At 40.3% G+C, this 20,225-nt stretch overlaps 1 long non-coding RNA gene across 1 annotated transcript; it reads left to right on the top strand.

Annotated features, from left to right (window-relative positions):
- The first annotated feature begins 12,196 nt into the window (after positions 1-12,196).
- Positions 12,197-15,323, top strand: LOC102020544. Its single transcript, XR_259981.2, has 3 exons — positions 12,197-12,371; positions 13,983-14,189; positions 15,222-15,323. It is a non-coding gene; the product is annotated as an uncharacterized LOC102020544 (long non-coding RNA).
- The last annotated feature ends 4,902 nt before the right edge of the window (positions 15,324-20,225 follow it).

Genomic DNA, 20,225 nt, shown 5'->3' with positions numbered 1-20,225 from the left:
ATATTATATGCAGGCTGCCACCCCCTAGGGCGGGTATAGCACTCACACTATCTCTGTGCCTTCCTCTTGCATACAATGAGGATTTGCAAAGTTACAAATTGAGGAGCCTGAGGACTTTACAAAGTGAGGACCCTGGCCCCCTGCTGAGTTGCTTCATTAAATTTCTAAACTTCTCAAGTTGACACAATGTATCAGCCATTACAACTCTACAGTGTGAAAGACATTGCTATAAAACTCTTCACTGACATGTACCTATATACATTTTTGCAAGTGTGTGCCCCCCTCAAACGCCCCTACAAATGCACTCTCAACTGGGAAAATAGACTATCAGTGTATGACAGGAGCACGCCAGCATGAACATTAATTTGACTGCTAGTTACAAGTACTTCCATAGCATAAATAAGTAAAGGTTTGTTCTCCTAAATGAACTTTGAAGCAGACTTCCAGATCTAGTGTAGCAGTTCCACAAAATCACCTGCATCTTTTGCTTTTCTGCTCCACATGCACGGTACCCATCCTCACTTCATCTTATGATGAAAGGAAACAATGGCCAGAGCATCATCCACTGCATACATATTCTGAGCAGTAGGAAAATAAAGGAAAGAGGAGAGTTGGCCTCTTCTTTTTGCAGGGATCTTCACAAAAATACCACTTAGCATTTCAGTGTGTCTTTCCTGAGCCTGAACATATTTAGCCACAAAGACAAACAGAAAATATAGTTCGTCATTTCAGCACATTGCACCAGATACCTATTTTGTATCACTTTTAGTAAAAAAAAAAATGTGTTTTCTTTTAAATGTAAAGAGAGTAGTAAATGAGAAACAAACAAACAAAAAAATAGAACAGTAGCAGAGACATATGTGTTATTATGCCTGAATATATTATTTATTTTACTCAGTTAATGTTCACTATTACCTTATGAGATAGTTGTAGGATTAGCCTCATTTTTATAAATGAAAAAATTTAGGCATCAGACACAAAAAGATGAAATAATGTCACTTAGGTCACACAGCTGACAGATGATGTTAAAAGTCTGAACATGGGAACATACCCAGGAAAGAAATTTTTAAATTTTGGTTAGTTCCTTAACTGAAGGGAATTTTATTTAAAGATTGTATGTATTTATTGAATGAATATAACTGGACATTAATTATTATTCAGATTACACAATAGATTCTGCAGAATGTATCAGTAAGTAAGGTTTCTGCCCATATGAAGTTTACATTTCAGGAGTGGACAGTGAAAAATAAACAAATACATACATGAAGAGATTATGGGTATGAACAGTGCTATAAGTGAGTAATAGAGATAATCTAATTTGAAGTGTAGAGTCAGGATAGGCCAGGAGGTCATGTTACAGTGACAAACAATGCCTCCCCTTGTCCTTCCAACAAAAAGGCTTATTTCTTACCCATTTTGGACACTTGGTTATCAGGGAGCTCTGCTTATGAGGTTACCCAGTGACAAGCTCAGAGATACACTATCTCCAGATCCCACAGTTACCTCTGCAAGGGTGTCACAGGTCTCACACTGGCAATTAAAACTTCCTCCTGGAAGCAACACATCAGCACATTGCACTTCCTTGGACACTTCAAGTCTGACAGATGCTTAGGGGACCGTGCTTCAGGGAGAGCAATACGGTTTAGGTCTGAAATACGTGTCTAGAGGTGGGGCTCTGGAAAGCGGCTGGATCATGGGGTGCTATACTTATCAGGGCATTAATCCACTCATGTGTTCATAGCAGAACGTGCTGTTAGTCAGTGGGGCCTGATTGGAGGTGGGTCACTCAGGTGGAGTGTGTTCTTAGGAGAGGTGTATTCTTGTCCTCAGCTTTGTCTTTCTCTCTCTCCCACCCTCTGCACTCCTTCCCTCCTTCCCTTCCCTTCCCTCTTCCTACCCACCATGAGTTGAGCAGCCTTCCACCTCGCCATATCTGCCATGCAGCCAACTGACCATCATGGACTGAACTCTCTGAAGCCATGGGCCAAAATCAACCTCTCCTCCTTTGAATTGCAAGTGTAGGGCATTTTGTCCAGTGACAGGAAAGTGATTAATACAATTAGGGAGCAAAAGTAGGAGAATACCTTGGTCTGGTGGAGAAATAGAAGTGCATTGTCTGATCTGCACCTAGAGTCTGGCTCCTTCCCCTTCCTAGCCACTCCTCCAAGTTCACTAATGATATTCCTCAGCCTGAGATTGGATCTGGCGATTACTGTTTTGTTTGGAATTTTTTTCTGCAAATACAAAGAAGCAATCATGATTAGAATTCTATACAATCTGTATTTCCTCTTTACCATGAGGTCTTGTGATTGTAGGCTATAAATTTGCCCAGTGATACCTCTAGAATCTTTGCAGTGGTATCCATTTCCTCTTCTTAAAACTATCTATGAAAATCTGAAAGAAGCAGTTCGTTACTCAGTTTTTTTGTGAAATGTAGCACACAGACTCTCCATAGTCATAGTGACTACAGCTGCCATCAATCAAGATTTGCTCTGTGGGGTATAACATTCACTGGACTCATTATTCCATTTGGGGGGATATTTTATAATCACCCATTCAAAGTTTTCACTGGCAGGATATCTCTATGGTCCTACTATTTTCTTTGGGTTTAGTAAGAGAGAAATGATTCTCTCATTTCTTACAAGATATAATTGGTCTATACCAATAATTCACTAACTGGTTTCATTATCTGATAGACTATTGCATTTTGGGGGGGAACTGTGATAAAATTTGTGAAGCCATTCGTCTTCCCTTTGTGCCTTTCCGCTCTTTGATTCTCTAATGGTTTCCATTATTTCTTCCCTTGTGATATACTTCTCTAATTTTTCTTTATTGCTTTGTGGTTACTGGTGCATTGCTGTTTTTGTAAAGAAATTTTGAAACCTTCTATACCCTGCAGGTTTTTGTTCTGATTTATATTCATTTTTATGAAATGTTACAAAAGCAGAATGAATTTAAAATTGGACAATTTGAAGCATTCCAGAGCCCACATTCAAAAATTGAAATTGATTCAAGCACTTAAACAAACAGAAGAGGACAATAATTTCCGTGTTCCATTAATGAAATGCCAATGGATTCATTTTGTCCTAAAAATAATCATTTGGCTTTCAGTATTTGGAGTATGACTCATTTTAGCAAATTCCTGGCTAAGTAACATGGTTCAACCTAAATGAAATACATGTTGTATGAGACCCCACTCTTTGCCCACCCAGTAGCTATTCTTTACTTGCTTTACAGAACCAAATTATACTCTAGTGGCCAATATGTTCATCAGGGAACTACCTTTCCCGGATGCCTTTGCTGTTATAATAGCCATGTGACCTAGATTTGTCCAATGAGCAATAAGTGGTAGTCACCAGAGATTTCTGGGGAACTTAATTTAAATGCAGGCTGATTTAGGCTGCTTATATATTTGCTCTTGGTCTTTTGCTCTTTATTGCTTCATGTAATGTAAACATGATGGTAATTATAGTGCAACTATACTAAGATTGCTTAAAAGCACAGTCAGAATGAGGAGTTCCTGGTGGCATGGAGCTGCCATTCTAAAGGTAGACAACTCACTTCTGGAGATAACTGGTTTATTATGTCTACCATTTGTCAGGTTTATGTTGCTCAGAATCTAAAGATCAGTTTGAGAGAATTCCCTAACAATACTGAGTCCTCAAATCTGCAAACGTAGAAGGTTTCTTCATTTACTCAGATCTTTTCAAATTTCTATAAGCAATATTATAAGGATTACATGTCTTACACTTATCATTGTCAAATTTATTCCTAAGTATTTCTGTTTTTATAACATATGGTCTCACTGTATTGTTCCAGTTGGTCTTAAGATGGGCTTAAGTGATCCTCTAGCCTCTCAAGTATCTGGAACTACAAACATGTGTCACTGTCGCCAGCTTTGAATTGTTTTCTTAACTTCAACTCTGCTGCTTATCATAGGCTATGGAAACTTAACTGATTTGGGTATATTGATCTATTAATATAAAGTATTATATTAATTGAGTTTTAGATGTTAAGTCAACTTTAATAGTCAGAATCTTAATGTGACCCCATGATCCCCATATCCTGGTGGTCATCACAATTTCATCCTAGTGTGACCCTTGAATGTAGTTGAAACATTTGACTTGCTCCTAATAAATAGTACACAGCAAATATGGTTCAATGTATGAAAGCACATGCTCACGTTACATAATATTGTACCATCTGTCTTTCTGGAGTCTCTCTATCCCTTAAGGGCTTTGAAAAAAGCAAATGGTCATGCTGAGGAACTCCATGTGGCAGGGAAATGCAGTTTCCAAAAAGAAATTGAAGCCCTTAGTCTTACAACTACAAGGAACTTCCTAAAACCTGAGTATGTTTACAGGAAAATCCACCCTTTCTTGAGCCTCAGTGTAGATGGTAACCCCAGATGACATCAGATTGTCCCTTTGTAGGGTACTGAGCTAATGACTCAAGTAAGCTATTCCTTGACTCCTGACCTCCAGAATCTGTGAGATAATAAATGTGTGTTGGGGGCTGGGAATATAGGTCAGCAGCACAGTGCTAGCCCGGCAAGCATGAGGTCATGAGTTTGATTCCTGGTACCAAAAAAAAAATGTATGTTGTTTAAACTGCTAAATTTGTGGTAATACTATTACATGGCATTAGATAGCTAGTATGCCAATCTTGAATTCCTAAGACAAATTTCACTTTCTCATGGAGTATGGTGTTTCTGCATTCAATTTATTAGCATTTGTTTGAAAATTTTTGTGTTTATAGTTGTCAGTGATACTGTCTTGTAATTTTCTTATGATATCTTGTTTGTTTTCATTATCCGAGTAATGCAGCCTTGGAGAATGAGTTGGAAGGGTTTTTTCCTTCTATTTTCTGGAAGCATCTGTGAATCATTTGAATTATTTATTCTTTAAGAGTTTGATATAATTTATTAGTAAAACATCATCTTGATCTGATGTGATCTTTGTGGAAAGATTTGTAATCACAAATTCATTTTTGTAGATTTATCTATTTTTTCTTAAGACAATTTCAGTAGGTTGTTCTTTCTAGTAGTTTATGTCATCTGACTTGTCAAACTTATTGGCATAAAGTTATTCCTAGTATTTCTTTATAATGTTTTCACTTTATGTGACATCAATAATGATAACCTCACTTTCATTTCTGATTTTGATAATTTATGTTCTGTATTTGGTTCATCATGGTTTATGAACTTTGTTAATACTTTCAGAGAACAAAGCTTTACTTTCGTTAGTTTTCCTCATTTTTTGTTTTTTATTTCATTGATTTTTTTGTTTGTTTGTTTTGTTTTTTCCAGCACCAGGAATCGAAGTCACAACCTTGAGCTTGCCAGGCAGGTGCTGTGCCACTGAGCTAAATCCCCAGCCCCTATTTCATTGATTTCTATTCAAATTTATATTTTTCCTTCCTTCTTTATACTGTAGTTTTGTTTGCTCTATTTTTTGTTTGTTTAGTTTCCTAAAGTAAAAAGTTTAGGCTGTTCATTAGAGATCTTTCTTTCTCTAGTATGGTTGTATAAATCTATACAATCATTTAATCATTTCTGTAGTTATATCTCATAAAATTTGTCAGGTTTTCCTTTTAACTCCATTTAAAATATATTTTATTTCTCTTACAATTTCTTCTTTGATATATTATTCAGAAGTACATTGTTTAATGAAATATTTTTGGATTTCATTTAGCAGTGAAGAAAAGATGGGTTAGCCTTGTGAGTAAGTATCTTTTATCTAAAGCTAGCAAATCTTCTAGAGAGACTCCAGAAAGACAGATGGTACAATATTATGTAACATGAGCATGTACTTCCAATCCACAGGTGGATCTCTGTTCAATTTGAAGGACAAATTAGTAGTTTGGGGAGTTTAAAAAAAATTTTTTGGCTTGTATTCACCTGACATTGAACATATTGCATTCAAGGCACTGTAGGGTACTGTAGGCCTCTCCAGTGTCTTCTGAGTACACTTTCCACCTTGAGTGTGTTCTCAGATTTCAAGACCACCAAGTTACATTAGATCTAAAATATCCTCTCAAAATTCATGTGTCCAGAAGTTGGACCTATAGAAGGATCATGGATCATGAGGGCTGTACCTTCTTCAGTGGATTAATCCATTGATGACAATGACAATTTGATGGCCTTACTGAGAGATGATAGAAGCAAGAGGTGGGCCCTAGTTGAAGGGAATTGATCATGATGACGTGACCTGACCCCCAAGCCCCGTTCTCTCTGGCTCTTTCCTTTGCTGTCTGCTTCCAGGTTGCCATGAATTGAACAGCTTCCCCCTGACATTCCCTTCCGCTATTATGTTTCTGTCTCATCACAGGCCTAAAAGCAATGAACCACCCAGCCATGGACTGGACCCTCTGAAACCCGGAGCCAAAGTCAAGCTTTCCTCCTCTAAGTCATTTTTCTCAGGTACTTCACTGTGACAACAAAACTTGATCAACATAAAATATATAAGGGAACTTGTCAAGACCCAACTTTCCATGTTAAATTTTTGAATGGCCTTTTAGTCTGCTGCTGGGTGTGAACAATATCATAACCTCAGGTTAATTTTTATACTAAATGGTCCTGGTTATTATCAAAATTGCTATTATTTTTAGCAATACTCATGAGCATGGTTTTTCTCCAAATAAAGTCAGCCATGTTCAGCAATAAAGCTCCCAGTCCTTGTGGCTGGCCCTGTTCTGTATTTTGTTTTTTGTTTTTTTTTTTTTTTTTTTTTTTTGGTTTTTCTCCGGTACCGGGAACCGAACTCACGACCTTGCGCTTGCCAGGCAGGCGCTTTTGCCGCTGAGCTAAATCCCCAGCCCCAGGCCCTGTTCTGTAAAAACTACTAAGCCACAGAGCTGGGACAGGGAGGGTAGATATATCGCCAACCGCAGGCTAACAAGACACAGATTCCTGTTGTTCTTAGCAAGGGTTAGTAATTTTTCTTAAATAAAAGCTTCTGTTTGTTGTGTATCTTTGGTCAACATTCTGGCTTGAACTGACTGTGCCAATTTTATTTTATTATTCTTTTTTGGTATGAGAATTTACAGAGTTCTTCCTTCAACCATTGCAAAAATTATCTTTTAATGTTTCTCCTGTGTTTTTGAAAGCCAGTTTTTGTCTTTGTGCTATTCCTGGGGAAAATTCTCTAGTTTTATTTTTCAATCTCTAGCCAGCTTCAGTCTTCTTTTCTTCGAATGGGTTGCTCTGCATGGGAAAGTATGAGAGGGGTGATAACTGTGTGTATTAAATTTCCAAGATTTTCTCTTGTGCTTCTATTTTTTATGAGTCCTATTCTAACTTTATGTTGAAATAGCCACTTAAAAGTCTCCAAGTACAATTTTAAACTTCTTTTCTGTATCCTGCATTATGTTCCCTTGAGGTTTGGTCTTCTACTTAATCCACTTGTGGACTGTATTCATTCTGAACATATCTGTCTCTTCCAGTGGCCATAACACTAGAGTCGCACGATAGCCTCATGAAAAGGATTTTGCTCTTCACACTCTGCAAATTGCAGCACAGACCCTCAAACGATACCATAAGAGCTATTCTGAAAGCTGACAATACAAGAATTGATTTCACACTTTATTGCTAAGAAGCTCCCTGTGTAGGTCTATCTTTATGTAGCAAACACCAGTTATCTAACAACTTCCTGGGATCTCAGCATTTCCATTTTTCCTGAAGAAGTACAATTCAGTTCACAGCTAGAATATTTTTTCTTGCACAATTAAATGGCAGCATGGGTGTTAAGAGTCTATCACTGGAAGCACAAATTCTTGTGACTTTTTAAAAAACTTTCTATTATCTTCAAAAAAATTTTTCAGTCTGTTCTGGGCATGGTATCATCAAAGTTTGTGATGTTTTTTTAAATGGGATGTTTTTGGAGACATTTTTAGGAAACTGGTGTTTTGGAGATATATTTTGGAAAAAGCTAATATATGAAATATATCAATATTAAATTTGTGGTGTAAAGATTAGTTTTAACACTCCAATTTAGATCAAAGGTAGTACATTATACTCCTGTCCCCTACCCTCCCCAGAAGGACTGTGATTTGAAAACAATAATATCCAGAATGACCCCACAGAAACTTATTTGCAGTAACAAGTCAGTGCAATGGATTATAAATTCCAACATAATCTTTACCAATGGCGATGGGGCAGTCTTGCATCTTAATTTCTCACGGCTTGCATGACAAAGATACACCCTGATGCTCGGCAAAATTACCCAACAACTGCAAAGCTTCATAGTCTAGAAGTTCAATTATTTCTTCATGCTTGCTTTAGGATTCCAGAATTCCAGGGAGACATAAAACTCAATTTCAAAAATAAACTTTGCACTTTAAAATGAGAACAGGCAAGCTTTCCCCTTGTGTAGAAAAAGCTATGCCTAAGCAACAGTGAGAGTCATCAGCTTGTCAAAATGAATCATTAACAGTCAATGCAGGACATTTGTTGTATAAATATCTAAGGATCCCTCCTCTCTATAAGCCTCCTGACCTTAAGCATCTCTCTATCTTATCAGAAAGTTGAACAAGTAAAGTTAAAAAGGAATGGTATGTGCCTTATGATGCGGTTTTCAGGAAGAAGAACAAGAACATCTAAGTGGCACGAGTAGAAAAAGCTTTTTAGTAGAGCATTTGAACTGAACATAAAGTCATGGCATCAAAGAATCAAAGAATCTTTGATTTGGGCAGAGATAACAAACTCATATTCCAGAGAGTTATCATAGTTAATAGACGTGAGCTAAAGCTAGACAGGAGTATTGGGGATGTGGTGACCTGTGGGCTACGTGCTTCACCCAAAGGAAGAAATCTCTTCTAAGCACCACCAGTGGTGCCCAAAGGGAACGCAGGCACATGCTGTCTTATCTTTTCCCCAAGAAGAGCAATACTTCAGGTTTTTATGCTAACCTACTGATTCATAAATATTGACTATATCTATCTGTTTTACAGCATTTCAGGCCATGAGCTACTTGCTTGCTGCTTTCATTTTAAGATTGTTTTGCTCAAAACTTATGCACTTCAGAATGCTTCGGTCTCCTTTGTCACTTTTCCACCAAGTGGTCATCCACATTCCAATTTAACTCCTCCTCTGGTGAGACTCGAAATGCCAGATAGGGCAGGATGACTGATGGAACTGTCTTCCTTGAATTTGTCCTTAATATTACCTGAGTTTTCGGATGTACCACAGAGGCTGTCTACATACGGGACCTAAGCATTCAAAAACAGTCATGTTCCTCACAAATGTCTTGTGTCTGGTTTTTGTTCAGCTATCACGGTTTCAAGTTTCTCACCAGTTGGTGACTGTCATCTGGGTGGATTCAGTGTTTTGGTTGCAGTTTAAAATGAGAGCAAGGGGCTGGGGATTTAGCTCAGCGGCAAAAGCGCTTGCCTGGCAAGCGCAAGGTCGTGAGTTCGGTTCCCGGTACCGGAGAAAAACCAAAAAAAAAAATAAATAAATAAAATGAGAGCAGCCAAGCTTTTCCCTTCATGTTTGACACCCAGTGCCAAATGAAACTGTCTAAGTCAGTGATGCTGACTCTTTAGAGCTTTCAGTGACCACAAATTGCCCACTGCGGTGTGTGCACCTCAGGTTCACCACCGCTGGTCCAAATGAAGAATGAATACGACTACCCTTGTTCTCGTTATTACGGATCATGGAGCTCAGGTATCAGTGCTTGAAACTGCACACACGTTGGATGTTGTATGTCGAAAAGGGTTCATCCAAGACAAAATCATCAGAACAGCTGAAAGAAAAAGAGACAGAGGGCCACACCAGCCTCCAAATTTGAGGGACTAAGAAAGTGTTTCCCAAAGCAGCTGCCTCTTAGTACCTCCCCGTGAACAATGTCTGAGGGTGCCAACTTCTCCGAGCCCTGAGAATGACTTAGCCCATGCTTTGTTATAAAGGCCTTTTTACAAAACAATTAAGCATGTTTCATGCAGATTCTACCGTGGAAAGATACATGGATGCTACTCTTTATTAATATTCTTGTAGGAATTACTGTATTGATTATTTCATTGTCATTACAAAAATAAAACATTAGCTCATTCTCTTTCAGCCATTAGGAACTGCCTCATCAAATGCTTTGCCCCACTCAAGGGGCATCTCATGGCCCCAGACTGGCTTAAACAGAGCTCCAAAGCTTTGTCCCCTAATTTGGGGCGATTCTGCCACCTCTCCAAAAACAGTGCTCCCTATAGGACTGAGTGAGGCCTTCGCTGTAACAGCATTGATTAGCCTCCCCCTTGGCCCAACCTAGATGACCTACTTTTTTTTTTAGATTTATTTCCTCCGAGCGCTCTGTAATAACACTTCTGCCTTGAACTTTACATTTCAGTTTGTTTGCAATAACTCAATTTATTCAGCCTTTCTAGATCTTTGATCTAGAAACATTTATTGTCCATTACAATGAGAACAATAAAGGTTTTTTTCAAAAATACTATCACAGGTACGTTATTCCTCTGAAATCCTTTAGAGATTGAAGAAATTGGTAGAGAATAGAAAGTGTCTCCCTAAACAGGAACTAAGTCTACTAGATAGCTACTGTCGTAACCACACTGGAAGGGAGGATGGAGTCAAACACTGTCAGCTGTCTAACATCTCACCATTCGGTAGCAGCCAACAGGCAAAATTCCTTAGAACAAAAATGACGGTAATAGAAATTAACAGTGGTGTACAAAAATCCAGAATCGAGTTTGAGGAATTAGCTATGACTCATTACATCATTGTATGTACTGAGTACTGTTCTACAGAATGCAGATTTGAACCCTAATTCTCCAGTCCACTAAGTGTCTCTCTGGTCTACCCAAAGAGCTGACTTTCCTTTCAATCACCTTCTGTTGAGTCCATCAGAATTGGGAGCTGTTGTTTGTGTCTGAATACCAGGTTGATACACTGAGGATTAAGTAATGTTATTCGTGGAGAACATGTTACATAATATGTAAGGTAAGTACAGAGCAAGAGTTCAATACTCTGCAAGGATGAGGTATGGCCTTTCTGGTGGTGGTGTGTAATTTTCAAATCATAGCTTTGATCACCATGAAAAGTAATTGAATTAGTAAATGGAGAATACTAGAACAGTGGCTTGCACGTAATAATTATACAGTACATGTTACTTATCAAAAGTATTGCCCTTTAATAATAGTATCTCCCCTATACACTGAATTGTTGGCTCAGGATAACTACGCGAGCATGGGGCTTGAACTAAACCAAGATGGTTACACTGACCCCGTGTCAGAAATGGGATATGAACCCAGCTTTCCTACAGAGCTCTGTCTGAAAAAGCAGTGTTCTCTGTTCACTTGGCATTCTGGTGCCAGCTCCTTCCATCCATCCTTGTCTCATGCTTCTGAGATTGGAAGCATTATAAGAAAGAGTATGGATCTCAGTTAACTTTCATGCCACAAGCTATGATGTCATCAGGTGCCATGTCATCAGGTGCCTTTATGTCAGGGAATTTATATGCTTACTGTGTTCTCAGTGTTGCCGGAGAGAACTTGGAATGTTTAGCACTTTTTACTTACCACAGAGAAAATGTATTTAAAATTCTTTGTAAAGTATGTAAACCCAGCATTTTGAAGTTATACCCTTGATGGCAACTGTCCTAGACTTCTTACAATGAACACTTTTCTGTTTTCTAGAAAATGCTTCACATTTAATTTTGCTTTACTGAGATTTGAATTTACAAACTTTCCCAAGGTCAAGGTATCAACGTACAATATGGGTCTTGATCAGAAGGCATGATTCATCAGCCTTCATTTCAATTATGTGAGTAGGAAAAAAATTTCAATTAAAATAGAAGAAGAGAGCCTCTCCAAATTTAATCTGCTTGTCTCTAGCTCTCAAGCTGACAAAATGCAGAAAGAAGTGACTTAAAGTGTTTACTCTGCTTAGAAGTGATTTTAATAATTCAATGTTTTTCAGAAGTATTAAAAGTGAAGTACAATGTAACTAAATGTTTCAAATATATTTTACCTATAAAATGCTGCATATGCTTTGAATATGGTGTGATCACTTTTCCAATCAAGTTAATTTTTGACATTACAAAGTAATGGAACATTCTATACTGTTTACTTACAGACTTTTAAATATCCTGTTACCTTTTTATCCATTTTTAATAGGATATTTGAAAGGCATAATGCTTCTCAGAGGATACCACATTCAAGAGAACTTACTGTTCACACAAAGCTGGGTTAGTTCTAGGACAGATTAAGAAACAATGGGGAGGGTGCAACATGGGTGGTTTAAATGGTCCTTGCACTCACTTCATTGGCCTACAGTAAGGAGGTGATACAGTAGAAGCTGTTGGGCTCCTGGAAATAAAGATTCTGAGAAGACTCTGCCAACCTACTGGATGAAGAACTTCAACATGGTCAGTAACGTTTCCCTCCTCTTCAATTTAAGTGGCCATTGTAACACACACCCTTATAGTCCATGCATATTGTCTGCTATATATTCACTTTTTTTGTTTTGTTTTGTTTTGTTTTTTGGTTTTTCTCCAGTACCGGGAACCAAACTCACAACCTTGAGCTTGCCAGGCAGGCGCTTTTGCCGCTGAGCTAAATCCCCAGCCCCTATATTCACTTTTCCTTCTGCGGTCTACCTTGCTTCAGGCTGTGCTGCCTCTTCTGTTCATTCCACAGTTGGCTGCCTGCTTTTGCTGTCTCCTCTAATGCATCCACTGTACTCTTTCCAGAACATCATTTTCAAAATCATTACAGGGTTATGTCCATTCTGTAGTTTAACCCTTCAGTGGTTCCACCTGTGACCCATATGATGCTGGTGGTGCAGTGGTGGAGGATCAGCAAGTACTCACGGAAGTAAGTGTGGACAGGAAGCAGAAGGAAAGATCCTGGATTATGCCAAACTTCCTTAGCGTGGCCCATGAGAGTTCTGTCTCATCTTTCTTGCCCCTGTCCTGTCCTATCTGGCTTCTTCCTCCACAAGTCTTGATCATAATAAATTATTGTTTTACCCTAAATTAGTCATGCTGGCACAAAATAAATGTTGGTTGAAAGAAGGTTTTTAAATAAATAGCTGCCTGGGTCCCAAAGCCCCAGGCCACAGCTATGAAAGAGTTTCTGTATTCAAAAGATCTACCACAGCGTCTTCCTGTGAGCTGATCATGCTCACCACATCAGAGTGGTGGGTTCTGCCCTGCAGTTCTGTGGGGAGGGGTTAGCCTCCCTGTTAGCACAATACAATTAAGTTTTCCCTGTGGTAGGGAGTAGCAAAGTACTATTTCTGTTTCTAGATGGAGAATGATTATAATCACAGGTACGTAACTCTGATGGGGGTTTTATACAGAGATGTTCGGTGAAGGCTGTAATATTTTGTATTGAACAGTTGGAAACAAAAGCTCTTATCTGTCTCCTTCCGTCTCTGTCTCTCTCGCTCTGTCTCTCACTGTCTCTCTCTGTTTCTTTCTCTCCCTCGCCCTCTTCCTCCTTCCAAGTTCCTGTTTTCGAACTGACAGGCTAGGAAAACATTTATTGTTATTTTTGAATTCCCAGATATTTCTGGAAAGCACTGCACAGACACCCCACTGCTTTATTCTTTTTGTACCTCCTCAGTTACTTGTATGCCATACATAATTTTCTAATGTCATTTACTATCCTTGGCCATGGTCAACCCTCTTCCTTCCTCTGTTGGAGTGTGGAATGCACAGAGGGAGAGATTTAATTATGTACTCCTTTGAAACTTTAATTTGGGGAGTGATATTTACATTATCCCATAACAGGACTATAAAACAAACTAGAAAGTAACGGCCTTGGATGGAGCCCATCCCCTCCGTCCCCAGGTGGGCAGGGGACTGCAGCAAGGATGCGGATGGCTGACTGTATCTTTCCTAAGGCAGAAGCACAGGGCAGCACCATCAACAGAGTATCAAACAGCCTCTCCAAGTTATGACGAATCAGACAAAGGGTTTGTACCTTGAGAACGAACCTGTTTGCTTCCTTTCTAATCCGTGTTTCTCTTCCAGGAAGACATGACCATCGGAGTAACCTTGTTTCTCTGTCTGACTGACCAGCTTCTGCATCCTAGATCACTCAGAGCAGAGATGGTGGGATGGATCTGCCATCAGACCTTGCTGCCGGTGGGACGCAGTCCCCAACTCACCTTCCCTTTCACCCTCACCGGTTAAGTCCTTGGTGAGAAGAATGCACAGATTCACCAACAGTGACCAGGGGTAGGAAATGTCTTTTTGTCTCAGGGCTGATTCTACACGCATATGGTGGCCTTATTTGTAACTGTCGTGCAATCACCAGCACCACCCTCCCGAAACGTCCTCTGCAGGTGTGGTTTTTGCTCCTCCTGACATCTTTCTTCCAATTTATTCCATAGCAAAACAGAAAAGAATACTGTATCTAATATGCATTGTCTTGTATTTTGCAGTTAAAACCTTCCTCTTACATTGAGGAAATAAAGGAACAAAGATGGGAAAAAATGGCTTTTAAACATTTCCTGAACAACCAGAAAAAGCCAATATTTAGGGGTTTTTTGGTTTTTGTTTCTGTTTTTGATTTCTAAGTTAGCGTTTCACTATGTAGTTCAGCCTGGCCTTGAACTCACTATGCAGCCCAGACTGGCCTCCAACTCATGACAATCCTCCTGCCTCAGCCTCCCAAGTGCTGGGATTACAGCCGTGCACCCCCATGTCCAGCCTGCCAATATTCAGTTTAAGTAGAGATGCAGAATGTAAGGTCCTACCAAGGGGACTTTAAAGAACTGGAGACACATGCTTCCTAGTATAGCTTGGTTATACAGGAAAGATTTGTTTAGGGAAACAACTGTTACTTAACAGCTTCTCAGAAGGAGCTTCTCCGGAACTGAGGATTCACGGAGCAGTTGATAATGCTGGTGTAATCAATGAGGAACAGTCAAAGCCTGTTGAAAGCAGAGGCAGAAGAAAGCTGATGTGATTGCTTTTTGAAGCAAAATTGCCTAAATGAAAACCTCTATCTTTATTCACAGTAATGCTTCCCCTCCAGACTCCAAGGTCATGGCCAGATTCTAGGTTGAAATGACATGTGCAAGTACTCTCCACCATCACGGGAAACACTCTGGCCCCCGTGACTCCAAGCTCTTGGAAACCTGACATTGCAGCTCCTGGCCTACAGTTTCCAAGCTGTTCTTTTCTCTGGGAGTGAATCGTGTTCTGAAGGCACCCTGGTCCCCTTCGCAGAAGCACTGTGCTTAAAGGTCATTTTCTTCCTTCTAGGAAAGGAGGGGAGAAGCTCCTACAGCCTGAGGCCCCGGGAGAAGATGCAGCTGAGACGTACATGAGGTGCTTCAAGGACATTCAGAAAGAGAAACGGCAGTTCACCAGGTTGCCCTCCATGGCCGCTCTAGCTCCGGGCAGCAGCCCGTTGGTTTGGATCTGTGGTAGCACGGGGTGGTGGGAACACCTCATAGAGCAAAACTGCTGTTGTCACAGGGTAGAGAGCAAAGATAGGAAGCAGGAGCCAGGACTCCATGATCCCCTTTGAGCACACGCCTTCGTGACTGAGGACCTCCCCAGAAGACCCCATCTTTTAAATTCTATCACTGGTGCCATCATGGGGAACTAGCCTTTAGTACTCGGCCTTCAGGGGACAGTCAAGATCCACACTCTGGCAATATGTGAACGTGTACAGTGGTGGAATATCCTCCCCATGCTCCCCTCCACAAACTCTGTTTGATCTCCCTATTTTAAGCATTGATCAGTTGAAATGTTTTATGTTAATGACAGACATGAATTATTAGACAGTGCTCCACTGAAACATAAGGTCTCTGTCTCTTCCCCTTTACAATTGCTTAATATAGACTATGGTGGAAGTGATGATACGCCAGCTCCTATTCCCAAGCCCTAAGAGGATGGCAGGTTCTACTTCCTGGCTCTTGGCAACGCTTACTAGTAACTCCACCTGTCGGGCTGTGAGGAGCTTAAGCAGCCACGTGGGTGAGTTCATGTGAGAGAAACCAGCCCCTGCCCAGCTGACACCCTCTACTGACTAAAGTCCCACTCACTAACCAACACCTACTTGCGAGCAAGTGAGTGAGCCCTTTTGGGAGCAGATTCCCCAGCCCCAGTTGAATGTCCCAGGGATGCCACATGAGGTAGAGACAAGCTACACCCCATACTTCATGCCCAGGGTACAGACTTTCAAAGTGAATGAGTGTGGTCCTTTTTAACCGCCAAATGTTGGTATGCTGGCTGACCTACGGTGTCCCATCACCATGATCCGAATCCTGACAATCTGTGTCTCAGCGCCTCCCTCCCGCCTCCGCCCTCTCTCCCGTCGCTACCCCACTGCAATGAACACCCGCAGTGGGATCCTTGCAGGGCGTACCTCTTGCCCATCCTACTATCTTCCCTTTCTGACTCTGGCTGACTTTAACCTTGGGGAGCTACCGCAAGTGCCACGTTTCCTCCTCCCCCACCCTCCTCCACACACACTGGGTCAGTCCCTTTCTTCTCTATCGGGCCAGATGAGTTTTGGAATTTATAATTTCCTGTATTTTAGAAAGGTAATGTGGCACCTGTAACTGGATAGTATAGCAAATCTGCAGTGGGATCTGCAGCAACACCTTATAATCAAATATTGTAATAGTTCAGAAGTGCAATACAGAAACATTCACATAAAGCGCTATAAATAAAAACTGTAAGTAGCGTTATGTCAGTTTAGGCCAGGTTTTCTTGCCAAGTGAATTTTTAAAAGAGTCTATACTTTCCCAGAACTGTTTGGATTTAAAAGTTTACAGATAAGGCATTGCGACCTTCACCAACTATTCTTCATTGCCAAGTTTGTTTGCCTTTTGCACTGGGCACTGAATTCTCTAAGCACACAGCGCTCTGCCCATGACGTATCCCCTCTGCCTGGAAGATCATTGATTCTCAGAAACAGAACACTGAACTCATCAGACATACACACCACCACCAAAACTGGGATTATGGAGAGAACTTAAAGTTCTTCATCCATGTTTGTTGTAAATCTTATACTGCCTGCCTTGAACTATGAGGTGTGATCAAAATATAGGGTGAACATTTAAATTCTTAAAAATTTATTACACTAAAAGACACGTTGCCATTAATTCCCTTCAGTGTATACCCCTCATGTCAAACACACTTATCTAATCATTCTTGCCACTTTCTGAAGCAGTTCTACAAATTCACTTTTGTGAGTGTTTTCACAAGTGAAATCAAAATTCAATTAGTGCTACCACTGAGCGCTGTCCACTGGAAAAGCCAGGTTTGTAAAAACATCATGTGTCCGTGCCTACTTTATTCTCCAGATCTGGCCCTGTACAACTTCTGGCTGCTCCCCAAAGTCAAAACAACTGTGAAACTCAGATGTTTTAAATCAGTTCAGCACATTGAGGCAGCCAGGACAGTACATTTGAAATATCACAAAAGAATAGCTCCAGAACTGCTTCAGAAGAAGGCAAGAGCCCTGGACAGTGCTTGAAGTGGGGACAAGTATTTTGAGGGCAATTAATGGCAATGTCTTTTATTGTAAAACATTGTTTTTAAATTTAAACATTCACCTGTTTTTCAATCACATCTCATAATTTGGATCAATTATCCAAACTAACAATTCCATTGTTAATTTTAAGTAGATTTGATGGAGTTTGAGTTAAGGGAAATGAGATTATCATATAATATTAGGCAGGGGCTGGGGATTTAGCTCAGCGGCAAAGCGCCTGCATGGCAAGTGCAAGGTCATGAGTTCGGTTCCTGGTACCGGAGAAAAACCAAAAACAAAACAAAACATATAATATTAGGCAAAAAAGAAATCAAAACTACTAGAAAATATAATCAACAATATGCAGCTAGGATTTTTGTTTCACATTCTATATTCTATTTACACTCCATTTAGTAAGGATGGTTTAGATAATAATTTCAAATTAATAACTGTGTTCCATTTCACTCTATGCCTCCATATAGACAAAAATATCATTTGTAATATATTGAATAATTTCTTCATCTAAAAAGTATTTAGATACATAAAGAAATTATTTTATCACTTAGATCAAGCTCTTCTGTCTCACTTAAAATACATTATCTTAGAACTTAATTGGCAGGGCTGGGGATATAGCTCAGTGGGACAGCACCTGCCTGGCAAGCATGAGGTCATGAGCTCAATTTCTGGTACAAAAAAAAAGAATTTAATTGGTAATGTTGAATTTTTACCTGTTTAGAATGGATCATTGTAAAACCCAAGTTCTAAAATTTCAAGGTCATCAAATGCTTAAATATTAGTTTTGGATATTCAGTGCAGAGAATTCCATTTCCACATGACTGACATTTGAATTGTTTAATGATGACCAAAGATGTGTTGTACTTTTAATTAAATTCACTGTCTGAATTATCTGAAGTACAAACAAGAAGAGAAAGAATAAGAATACAGAATTTATGGATCCTGAATGCCTCTAAATTCCATTTATGTCTGAGTAAGCTTGAAGAACTAAACGACAGGAGAAAGCACACACTGCCGAATTAGAACAGCTTCCATTTGGGTCTCCTGACAGAGGGCAGATCAGAGAGCTGGGTTTCCTTTGGCAACCTTCCTGTCAATCGTCAGAGAACATGACACATGGTCCATATCTGGCTTACAAAATCAAGTCACTTAATCAGCATCTCTGCTGCATTATCAGTTTTGGATATTAATAAATTAATTTTGGGTGCTTGATAGTGTTGGACTTCACTGCAATCATATAAAGCTCAAGTGGCTTTTTTATGATTTAGGAGTCACTTTTTCATTTACACCAAAGTGCTATTTTGAACAGTCTCATTTATTCTGTATCAACTTAATATTTGCTCTTAGTTTAGTTCAATTTTTTATAAAGGACTCCATCCTGGAAATGGTTTCTATACAATCATGAACTCCAAGTCTCAGACCCGCACCATGTAAAATGAGAACAGTGTACGTGAAACTTGAGGAAGAGCGTCTGTCATGAGTCATAGGCCTGCCGAGCTCTTGCTCCAGGCTGTCCTGGACAGGCAGGCGAACAAACCCCACAAGCCGTGATTTCTAGCCTGAGAAAGCTTTGTGTTTGAGTAAGACTATGCATTTTCCTGTTTGGCTTTATTTTTATATTTCTGTGCCTAGCACTTTGAAAACCCTTTGAGATCAGTGTCGCCTCAGTCCTGAGCTATCATCTGAAGTGGTTAGTGACCTGTTCACACCATTAGAATGAGGAACTGCCTGTGAGACCCGAGGGGACCATCTGCTAGCAAGCCACACTCTTCTTCCTCCCAAGTTCTGCACTGCAGGGTTTCGGAAAGAAGTAGAGCGTAGAGCGCAGGTGTGCTTTCCACTCTGGTCCGTCCTCCCCACCCTCCACTCCTGCCCCTAGTCTGACCCACTTCAAGGGGCCTAGAGATCTTTATGCTGTTCCTCAATTTTACTTTCAGTGACCAGAAGAGAAACAGTGGACTTCGTCCTCATTCTGCCATGTGCACACAAGCGCACATGCACGCACGCACGCACGCACACACGCCCAGGCTCACACTGGCCCACACATACCCTGCAGGGCTCTGGAGGCCTGGGCTTCTTGATCCGCTTTGAGTGTTCCACTCCATGTGACCTCAGGAGAGTGAGCTAACCACCTAGAAGTTCATGTCATTAATCTGTAACACACTCTCTACTCTATTGCGCCTTTGCAAGGCTTGAGGAGATCCGTGTAGGAATTAGATACTGTAGGATTAGTTTATGATGCGGTCAGCACACAATAAGTAGCAAGTGTGAGTAGCAGCTTTCTGATCACACTTGAGCCTCAGGTAGGCTTATTGCTGCCCCTCAGCAGTGTGCTTCCATGCTGAAACTTGGTTCATGATTCCATTCTGAAAGTTACTTTCCTCTTCTAGTATGTGGCACGTTTCCCACCTCCTCAGTAGACACCTCTGTGTGAGGCGCTTTGTGGATACACTCCGCGGGTTATCTGCCTGATTTAACAGTCAACGTTACCCGCTGCCTCTACTGCCAACAAGTAGCAGTGAACCAACTACCCCAGTCCTTGCCGTCCTCGTACAAGAGGGTGATGACCCGGGCCTGGCTTCACCTTTCTGGGACCAGCCACAAGCCACCACATCCTGTGACGTGGTACCCGCTCTCAGTTTGTAGTGAAAACAGGGCCTGTCATTCTTAAACTATGTTTGTTTTTTTTAATTTTAAAAATAAAAGGAGGGAAACATTAACAGACAGACAACATTTTACAAAATAGCAAAAGAACAGTACAGACA

This window comes from Chinchilla lanigera, unplaced genomic scaffold, assembly GCF_000276665.1.
Source record: "Chinchilla lanigera isolate Chin_1 unplaced genomic scaffold, ChiLan1.0 scaffold00011, whole genome shotgun sequence".
Taxonomy (NCBI): Eukaryota; Metazoa; Chordata; class Mammalia; order Rodentia; family Chinchillidae; genus Chinchilla; species Chinchilla lanigera.
Note: the sequence above shows the minus strand (reverse complement) of the source record. Positions and strands in the feature narration are given on the sequence as shown.